Source organism: Polypterus senegalus, chromosome 4 (assembly GCF_016835505.1).
Source record: "Polypterus senegalus isolate Bchr_013 chromosome 4, ASM1683550v1, whole genome shotgun sequence".
Lineage (NCBI taxonomy): Eukaryota > Metazoa > Chordata > Cladistia > Polypteriformes > Polypteridae > Polypterus > Polypterus senegalus.
In genome coordinates this window covers 251,853,495-251,864,664 of record NC_053157.1, presented here as the reverse complement: position 1 = coordinate 251,864,664, position 11,170 = coordinate 251,853,495, and positions in this window count along the sequence as shown.

Sequence of the window (11,170 nt, the reverse complement as noted above, 5' to 3'; positions counted from 1 at the left end):
ATGTTAATCCACTGAAATAATGAATATTTGTTTATTTATCAGATTATTCAGTAAAGACCCCACCTGTTACACTCTTTTAAGGTAACTGAAGACCACTCAGTCTAAGAAACAGAATCATAGGATTCATTAATAAACACAAGGATTTTAGAAATATGAAAACTTTTTAAAAATTAATAAGAGACAGGACACAAGACAGACAGACATACAGACAGACACGTAACACACAACAGGCGTTCGCCACTCTCGACTCCTTCACAGTTTTTTAGATTTTCTTGGTTATTCAAGTTGTTTTATCTCAGGATTTGTGAGACTTAATCAAGTCTGTTGAACAGGCTTGTCTACTCCTGCACCCTATGATTAACACACACAGATCCTAGTCACACAATTGGGTATAAGTGATGCCCTGATGCCAGCCCCGCTGTAATAGCCCACCTCAGACTCATTCCACTTAAGTACATAAGAGTGACCCCTCCAGCCTGTCACTTCTCAGTGTCCCACACTGGGACTCGCTGTCACCAGCACTAACAAACGTACAGATGTTTCTGAGACACATGAAGGCTCGTATAACATTTGGTTTTATGCCAGTTCCCAACCAAGGGGGTCTTACTTCTGCTGCTCTTCCTCTTCTGTAGCCAGCAGACACACCACATGCAATTCAGATCGGGTCATCTACCTCAACCTAAGCATATTCAGGCCTGGCCAGTACTTGGATTGGAGACCATCTAGGAAAAGCTTGGATGTCTGCTGGAAGAGGTGGTAGTGAGGCCAATAGGGGGCTTACCCGGTGGTCTGAATGTGGATTCCAATGCCCCTGTTCAGTGATGAGGACACTGTGCTGTATAAATGGTGCTGTCCTTCAGATGAGGCGTAAAACTGAAGTCCTGACTCTCTGTGGTTATTAAAGATCCCTGTGTAACCTCCATGAAGATGTCTTGGCTAAACTGCCCTCCATGGCCTTGTCATTGTGTCCCCCCAAATCGTCCCCTCTCTCTCATTAGCTGTTTCTCTCACCACTTCACTATCTAATAGCTCATGTGTGGTGAGCATACTGGCACAAAAATGGCTGACGTCACATCATCAGGTGGATGCTGCACATTAGTGGTGGTTGAAGTTGCTCCCCTCTCACTTTGTAGAAGAGCTTTGAGTAGTGAGAAAAGCACAATATAAATGTAAAGAATTATTATTATTATTCAAGTGCAACCTCTCAGTATTGATAACACCCTGGGCAAGAAAGCAGCAACTTCCAACATCTGTTGCCTTGATATTTGCTTCAGTCACTCAAGAAAAAAAGTCAAAGTATAGAAATGTCAAAGGAATATGGCATTTAATAATCTGGGATGAAATATGAGTGATCAACGTGGACCTCAGCGTTATCATCTGCAGTGCACCACCTATTGGATTGTACTTCATGTATTAATAAAATGCTGATCTTTGTGATGACATTACAGTTTCAGAACATGCTAACCGATAAATAACAGACTTATTCAGTGCATGGTCACAGATTTGAAATCAGAAACACATGAACTTTGAAGTCTGAATGCCACGGCTGTCCTCAACAGTCCACTCAGGAGTGACTGACAGTTCTTCCCACCAATCAGCTTTCTTCTTTTGTTTTCAGTTGCTACCTGCCTTTACTATGCTGACCTTTATGATTTTGTCCACGTCACCTCTGCAGCTGAGCGTATTTCATCGATGTCACCTCTTCATTTTGTTGTTTCCACTTTTTATATTTTTCTGCCTTCTTGCATTTCATGGTCAATGTGCCTTTTTTAAAGAAGTCCTTCTAAGAGTCAAGCTATACTCACACATTTGAGAACATCAATAAAATGAAATTTAAAAAGAGTGTGGCCAAAAAATGAAACATAAACTTACAAAATACAGAAAGTCCAAGCAGAGTGAACCAACGCTGAGTAGTGAGGGGGTCAAACTTGACCTTCAGTGGTGGGGGTACAGAAGGGGCCACTTCTGCTTTTTGGAGTTTTCTGTCAAGTAAATGAAGCCGAAGCTTTGTGTAGCTGACACTCTCTCAGAGCAGAGCTTTCTAATCGTCCATCGTGCTGTTGGAGTTTATTGAGCACCTGTGGCCTCCAGCTTGTAGTCTTAACATGAAGAAACGTTGCCTTGGGTATCGATATGAAGAAGGTGCTGAACTCAAACTGAAACCTGAACCAACACATTCAGAGTATAGAGCGTCCTTCACACACCACGTGTGTGAGTGAAATGATATCAAATATCTACAGTAACAGATAAGCCAAGTGGGGTCTGAAAGGAGTGAAATGGTTGGAAGCCAATAAACCTTCACTTCTAATCACGTGTCTACAGTCCAGAGCTGCAGGTCACAAGTTAAGTCGAAATATCAAACCTTCATATCCACTCAAGTTCAGGTTTACACGACTGATCTTAAAAACACAATACATCTTGTAAAATGAAAGGCTTCACCCTTTAATTAAAGTGAATAAAATATCTTTTAGGCCACCAACAATTTAATTATGTACCGTTATCCAAAAAAAACAAAACAGTCACTTCAGATATTTAAATAAAGTTTTAGGAACATCATTTTAAACACTGACTCATGTTTAGTAAAGCGTTTTTCAATATATTAAATGTTAAATTCTCGACTTTCACAGTAAATGTAATTTAGTTTCTTTGTCACAATAATTCAAATCTCCCCGTTCAGCAGGTCTGATCATTAAAGTCAGGCTCTCAGCATTAAGGTACTGCGATGGTTTGTTAGTAGAATTCACCTGCAGAAATAATGAAACACTCGTGACAATGTCTGTCTGTCTGTCTGTCTCTCTGAGGTTCTCCCCAAGTTTCAGTTGTGCCTCTGCCTCCTAGTAATACGAGTTATATTTAAAAATCATTCACAAGAGCAGCAGACAAACTCCCTCCGCTGTGCTACTGCATGTCCAGCACGACGGGCTCACCGTGTCCTTCTTTATGGTGTGTGTGTCACCAAGGAAGAGCTCATCCTCCAGGCATCAGCGTGAGGAGGTGCCTTGTCTCCCGTTACGTGAGCTCGTCTGCCTCCCCTCACTTACACTGGCACGTGTTACACTGGGGGCAAATGCAATGGAGAATCCTGACAATGTACACCTTCAGAAGTGCAATAAATCGACTGTACACTGAAGCATTCCACTGTAAACGTAAAATAAAAAGGAGAACATTTTCAGAAAAAACGCTGAGTTTTGTTAATTATAAACAATGCACCCTAACTAACACAGTGGAACTTCGGGTCACATGTAAATATTATAAATAATATGTAAATATTTTTTTAAAGATTTTTAAGCACAACAATAGTTAATTATAACACAGAATGCACAGTGTAATAGTAAACTAAATGTAAAAACATTAAATAACACTGAGAAAACCTTGAACAGAGAAAACTAACATCGCAAGAGTTCACACTACAGCCTTATGAACCGCTCGCTGTAAACACTTTTTTTTTAATAAGTTTTAAGCACAGGGAAAGTAATAAAAATTTGAAAAATCCTTAATCCATACAGTACCAAAACAACCAAGAAAACTAATCTTGCATGAGTCGAGTGAGGAGGAAGCTGGGTGGAGAGGAGGTTACAGTTTTGAGGGACAGTCCCCTCTGCGTGATGCATGTCTGACCGAGAACAGTGTACAGTACAGGGAGAGACTGAACACGTGCGGAAATCATCGGCGCGTATGAACTGGAAGGGAAACTGGCTTGTTCGTCACCCGAGTGTGTGGTTGTATACAGATGCAAAAGTTTGGCAAACTTTTTGGTCGTAACCCGATTTGTACGTGTTCAAAGACGTTCGTGAACCGAGTTTCCACTGTATATGTGTTGTTACTCTTTTATTTATTCTCAGCAAACATTACATAGGGTGGCATGGTGGCGCAGTGGTAGCGCTGCTGCCTCGCAGTTAGGGGACCTGGGTTTGCTTCCCGGGTCCTCCCTGCATGGAGTTTGCATGTTCTCCCGTGTCTGCGTGGGTTTCCTCCGGGCGCTCCGGTTTTCTCCCACAATCCAAAGACATGCAGGTTAGATGGATTGGCGATTCTTAATTGGCCCGTGTGTGTGTTTGGTGTGTGGGTGTGTTTGTGTGTGTCCTGTGGTGGGTTGGCACCCTGCCCAGGATTGGTTCCTGCCTTGTGCCCTGTGTTGGCTGGGATTGGCTCCAGCAGACCCCCGTGACCCTATTCAGATTCAGCGGGTTAGAAAATGGATGGATGGAAACGTTACATATCTACATGGAAAATGAATACGGATAATATGTTTACAATAATTCTGATTAAAATACACTGTCAAAATAGATTAATGAACAAACTGAGACAGGTTGGCCTTTTATCACAAAGCATGTGCGCTGTCATTTAGGACACAATGCATTGTTAACATGACGCACTCTCTACTGACGCGATGTCACGAAAACAAAGGAACAGCACAGTCCATGAAACTCACATCCTCCTTGATTTCTGACCTCATGATTAGTTGTCAATATCATATAAATAAAGTCATTTTAAGAAGATGACAAGTCTGCTATAGTCAGTATAATAAACGTTGTTTGCAAATACAAGATATAAAACAGAATCTCAATGAAGCGAGACTCGTGAGTTTTAATGCATAATATGTGACACTGAGAAATAATAATTTATATTAACAGGAACAAGTCAAAACTACGACTTCCTAAAACGGACACTGTAAACGATAGGCATTTCAATATCGATTTAAGAGCTAGCACTTACAGAACTGATCAGTAAAGTTAGAAAACCCATGGGAATGACAGGATTGTCGCACCTGTGCCATCCTTGTGTCTTCTGGAACGGTAGGCCAAACCGTGTGCAGCCTTTGCAATACCTAGAAAGGAGCTTTTGGAAGAAAAGAATGTTTAGTTAATGGATGGATGTAAATCCTTTCGGATCTTTATCTAATCCCTCTCTCTGCCACGTCTTTATCTCCTTTACCGTTGCTACAGTTTGTAGAGATAAAACTGCATCCTCGGGTGACTCTTGTTCCTCCTCCTATTATCTATATACATAATTCACTAAGGGCATGCAAGACACTGAGCGTAAACAAGACAGAGAGCCTCTCCCGTCAACTCTAACTCTCCTCCCGCGTCATGGGATACGCACGTCAGAGCCCCGGCCACCAACTGTAGCCCTTCTCCTGCTTCCACTGTCGCTCTCAAGGCATGTGCACTGCCTGCTCATGTGCCCGCACGCAATAACTCACCAAACACAGTTGCTTTCGTCTGTGCTACAGTCCACATGAGAGAGACACACACACAGGCGCGCGAGAGAGAGACACACACACACAGGCGCGCGGCAGCAATCAAGGCAGCATACGAGCCTGTAATGGTGGTGGTCAGTGCAAGGGCGGTGTGTTGTTCTGATGTGACCTTCACTCCCTTTTTCGTAACTGAGATGCAAAGGCACAGACGGGCCAGTCTTGTCCAAACAAGTTCAGATATATTTTGCATTTATTTGTGCTTGTAACTGTCCACTGAACACTGAACCGGCCACTATCAACCCCCTGTCGTCCCAGAGTCTCATTCCATTGTCCTCTCACATTATTTCAGCCTGGACCTTCCTTCAATGGACATGAATCCATTCTGCAGCATTTGGCTTATACATGTCATCTAACTGTTTCTCCGCCGTCCTGCACCACCTCTTTTAAATCTTGCAGGTCCCAGTTTCCTTGCACCATCAAGGTGGGACGGTTTTAATCTGAGTCCGGCTGTTGTACATTATATTGCTGAATGGACACTTGTATTAATGGTGCTTGAAATTCCATCCTTTCATATTCATGTTTGACCCTGAGAGGTCAGAATCGGGACTTATGAGGCATCTCTTTCCCTGGGCCGTGTCTTTGTGCCACAGTACTTGCTTGCACCGATCGTAACTGAGGTCGGTGGTGATCTCTACCTTCTCCCTCATGAAGTCCTCCAGCTGCCCCAAGGGGGTGGTGATGGACTATTATCCTCAAAGGGAGTTTAAATGCTTGCTGTCTCTAAATCAAGGTATAATCTGTTCTTCTTTTTTTTATTTATATTATTTTTATTTACTTATTCTTCCTTCTTTTGTCCGGACTTTTGGGACGGCTCTTGCATTATCCAGAACAACTTTTCTTTTTCCGCTATAAGTTTCATTTGGCTTTGCCATCCCTCATTGCACTGCTGCATCGCTTTCAGGGCTCTATCTTTAATTATCAATTCCCATCTATCAAACATTTCTATTTTATATGGCCCTTGACTACAGCACCATCTTGTATTTCTATATACAATCTTCCTAACTTCTTCACACCAGGAAGTGCTGCCGGAAGAACGTCATCAGGCACCAGGAGCACATCTGGACAGAAATAAAAAGGGCCGCCCCCCTACAATCAGTGAGCTAGAGTTGGGAGCGGGAGCAGGACGAAGCTCCCATAAGGAGAGGAAAGGCGGTGTCACGCACGCGCGCAAACTTTTTGTGCAGAAAGGGACACAGAAAGACCCAACGAGCCGCGTATCACACCGGGCCAGAGGATCGAGGCGAGGCACTAACCTTTGTTTCTTTTGTTCCCATGGAAAGACAGATTCAACGCCACCATAAAATCCTGGACGCCTGGAAAGCAACGCTAGCCACTTCCACATTCCATCCCTTCCTGGTTCCGTAACAATGACGTCATTCCTCCCACACACCACCGCGGTTCCCTTCCAGCATGTCATTCAATTTCCGGTCCCTCCTTATTTAAGTTCCCCCCTGCAACTGTGACTGTGTGATGTGATGACCACCTGTCAGAGCATAACGATTGTGTACAAGTTCTTTTTTTTTTTTTTTTTTGTGAACCAATCAGAATTGATGTCTGAATGCTGGCGACTAGCCTTACAGTTTTACTCTCAGGTGGAGCGTTACAGCCTGATACCAAAACTTTATTAAAAATATTTTCAGATGTTTTTAAGATTCGAACCGGACACGGAGACAAAAGTGAAAGAAAAAGAAGAGAGAGAAGGAAGAGATGGAGGTAAAGGGGGAAGGGGGGTTTTTGTACAGAATAAACAATAAATGAACCAGAATCCGCTTCTAGACCTGCAGAAAGAGAGGGGAGGGGGGAGAAAAAAAAAACCACAAGACAAAAACATTGCTGCATCAGCTACATGAAGATATATAAAAGTAAAAACGTTTGCTGACAATCACAGAGTAATTATTACTAAGGCATTTAGGGCCACCACAACCTTAGGTCGTGTGCTGAAGATGTCCAAGTCATACTTATGAAATCACCATGTGAGCACCTGTGTGCGTACGCACGCTTGTATGTGTAAGGTTTCTCTATAGGAGCCTCCAATAGTGAGTGTGAAGGGCCACAGACCTGCCCCCAAAAACGTGCGGAAGATGGAGGGAGTTCCAAGCCCAGAGATCCAGAGGTCACCCCAGAGCGGAGACCCCAGGAGGCCGTCACCAGAGAAGCCCCAACCCCCCCTCGAGAGGCGCAGAGGATCACCCCGGGGGGCCACAACCAGCAGCCGGCAGAGTCCTGGGAGATATCAACGGCAAGCCCTCAGGCCCGCCCGCAGCCACTCACCCCCGAGTCGGCCGGGCCTGGAACCCAGCAGCCCGGGACCCAAGGGCGACCCACCCCGCCGAGGACCCAACAGAGCCCAGGAAACCAGATCTCACCAGGTAGCCACCGGGAGCGACCAGACAGATGCTTAAGGCAGGGAGAGGGTAGGCAAAGATGTTGTAGTATTGCCAGATGTCCCAGGAGAGGGGAGGAGTCCAAAAGCCCACCTGACATATACAGTCACACACAAACACAGTCAAACACTCCCTCCCTCATGCTCTCACATACACATACAACCCAAGACTTACAAGGATGTACGCCAGACACCCATTCACACTCCCCACACACACCCTACCTAACTCTGGTCCTGGTGCTGCCGTACCTGAGGTACAGCCATTCCTGGACATCAGAGTTAGCCCCGTTCCGCAGGGGTAATAGTGAGCAGGCGCCCCCGTCCAACGCAGAGCAAAGCCACCCACCACTCCAGACCACAGGCAGACGGCCAGCTCCCACTCCTAGCCTCCAGCCCCGGGCAGCTAACTGAGAACAGAGGTGTAATAAGACCTCTAGTCTCCCTCCGCCTGCTCTAATGTAGTGTTGGTGTGTGTTGATAAGGTGCATTTTGTGGTTGGGGGCGTGGGCAGTGCCGGCACCATGTGGCCTACACCAGCTGATGCCAACACACAGCCCCACTTCCCCCCCAAAACTCTCCGTGACTAGTTGCAGTTTAAAATTGGAAGTGGACACCGGCACTTGGAGTGAGGCTGAAATTTCCCCCCACCGGATGCCGTTGAGTGTGCCCACTCCCAAGGCCCTAAGTGTGCATTTGTGTGGAATGTTGTTTGTGGAAGTGTTTAATGTGCAAATAAAACTGGGGGGTAGTTTGGACAGTATATGCTAACAATACATAAGCTTTGATTTTGTATAGATAGTTTTAGTATTATAAATCTACCATCTGGATCTGAGACTGTGTCCAATACTGTGAAATTGGTATTTTTGTATATTAAAATAGCTACACCTCTTTGTCTAGAGTTATAGGCGGCAGAGAACAGTCTGGGAAACTCAGATGTTTTAAGTTCATCTGCAACTGTGGCAGACCTATGAGTCTCTTGTCATAAGACAACATCAGCCTGCAGTCTTTTAAGCTGATCAAAAATCTTTAATCTCTTCTCTCTAGAGCCAGTTCTGTGAACATTCCAACTGACAAACCTTAGTGTACCCATAGTTGTGTGTGTGATTAGCTAATGTATGGTGCCTTCATGTGAGTTAGTTAAGTAAATAAATGTATAATTTAATCTGAAAAAATAAAGCAATAATAAGTAAATAAAAAAATATATGTATAATAATGCTAATAACAATAATAATATTATTAATGCTGATGATAATAATAATATTAATGCTGATAATGATAATAATAATAATAATAATAATAATAATAATAATGCTGATGATAATAATAATACTAATGCTGATAATAATAATAATAATTCTGATAATAATACTAGTGCTGATAATAATCAGACAATAATAATAATAATAATAATAATAATAATAATCAGACAGAACCAAAAGTGTTTGTAGTTGTATGATGAAATGTAATAATTATAATCTAGTGTTTGTATCTTGTGCGTTGTGTGTGTGCTGGACGAGTGTAGGAAAGTTGTGTGATTGTGTCATGCGGATGTAAAGTTCCAGAAGCAGGTAAAAGAAGGAAAGGAAAGAGTGATAAAGGTTAAGAAAAGAAAAAAAAAAGTAAAAAGAAAAGGTGTTAGAGGTGTGGGGTGGCGAGAGAACAGGTGATCCCATCATCTAAACACGGATATAGCAGCTTTTTTTTTATATCCTGACATGCTCATACCCAGTGAATCCCGATAAGAATAATAAACTTGTGACCTGATGTTGGGCTAATAAAGCCAGTCTGTCACTCCTCGCTCCTTGTACAGCCTGTTGTTGACGTAGAGCTTGTCCACAGAAATGACAGCGCGGCTCCCTTCTTGGATGATTTTTTTTTACGCAGTGGGAACAGAACTCTGCGGCGATCCAAAATTTCTCTAGGAAATTGATCCTTCACGCAGAAATTTTTCCCTTTGAGCTCTTTCCCGTGGCTCTTAACAAAATCCTTTTGTTTAAAATGCTCAAATTTGGCCACAATGGGACGAGATCTTCTGCTGTCTGCTCATTTGGCTACAAGGCGATGTACCAGGTGAAAGGTGATGTTTTTTACCGTTTCTTCGGGTATCTTCATGTGGGTCTGGAGAAAATACTTGATTGTTTCTTCGTAATCCTCCGGTTGTCCTCCCGTCTGCTCCGGCAGGCCTGCGAACACCAGATTGTCTCTCATGCTGCGGGCCTGGGGCCTCATGTATAAACGGTGTGTATGCACAGAAATGTTGCGTAAGAACTTTTCCACGTTCAAATTGCGATGTATAAAACCTACACTTGGCGTAAAGCCACGCACTTTTCCACGGTACCTCATACCTTGTCGTATGCAAGTTCTCCGCTCGGTTTTACAAACTGGCGGCACCCAGCGTCAAAGCAGTGCTACTGTTCTTGTGTGATTACTCATTATTTTCATGACGCGGCTTTATAAATACACAGAAACTAACCGCATATTGTTTATTAGTGTAATGCATTGGATTGTAATTAACTCGTAACAATATAATGCTCCAGGGAACAGCCATAGTATTCCAAATACCATAACTGCTTTAGCGTTGTTACTCTCACTTCTCCTTCTTCTTCTTCTTCTTCTTCTTTCAGCTCCTCCCGTTAGGAGTTGCCACAGCGGATCATCTTTTTCCATATTACTCTCACTGCACCACTCGGAGTATTTATATCACTGTATCTGAGTGTGAATCACAGCAGCAGCTGATCGGAAAGAGAATTATCGATATACAGCTTTAAGGACACGCTGTCTCAGCCACTGCAAAACGTTTCAAAGCCTTTCCTGTACAGACCTCGCGGTTCAGAAACAGTTTAATCCCAAGAACTTTAAACGCACTCAATCAATTGCTCCTTGTAGAACTGTTAGGACTTATAAGTACAATCACCTCACTGTAAACTTGCACTACAGTTATAATATCGCACAACCTGAGCCACTTTATAAAGCGCGTATTTACATATGATGACGATATCATTTTTAAGGTGAAATGCAGCAAAATATGTTTGTTAAATTATACACATAAAACTTGAACTTCATTAAAATAATCTATATTCTTCACTGGGAGTGTCGTGAAGGATAGAATAATTAAACATGTACTACGAAGATATTTCAATGTTCTTTAAACGTTTTGAAGAATCGGCGCTAAGCTTACAGATGGCTTAACTTCTATTAAAGAGCTGATTGTATGGCGATTGGTTACTTGGGGAAAGAAAAGCACTGACGGCAGTGACGGCTACGCCAACATATATTGAATATAAAACAGAAAGAGAAAATAACAACACAGCTAAAAACACAGCGACAAATTTCGACAAAAGATAAATACTTGTCATGAGCACGAGGCTCATGAAACACATGTTTAATAATGTGCTTTAGCTCCTATCATCATGAAAATGACATCACGTATACATCTCAGTATTTGAGTTATTCAGAGAGCTGTAATATCACAAATGTAATGGACTCTGTGTCCAGTTGGAGGAAGAGAGCCGGTTTAAGAAGCAAGT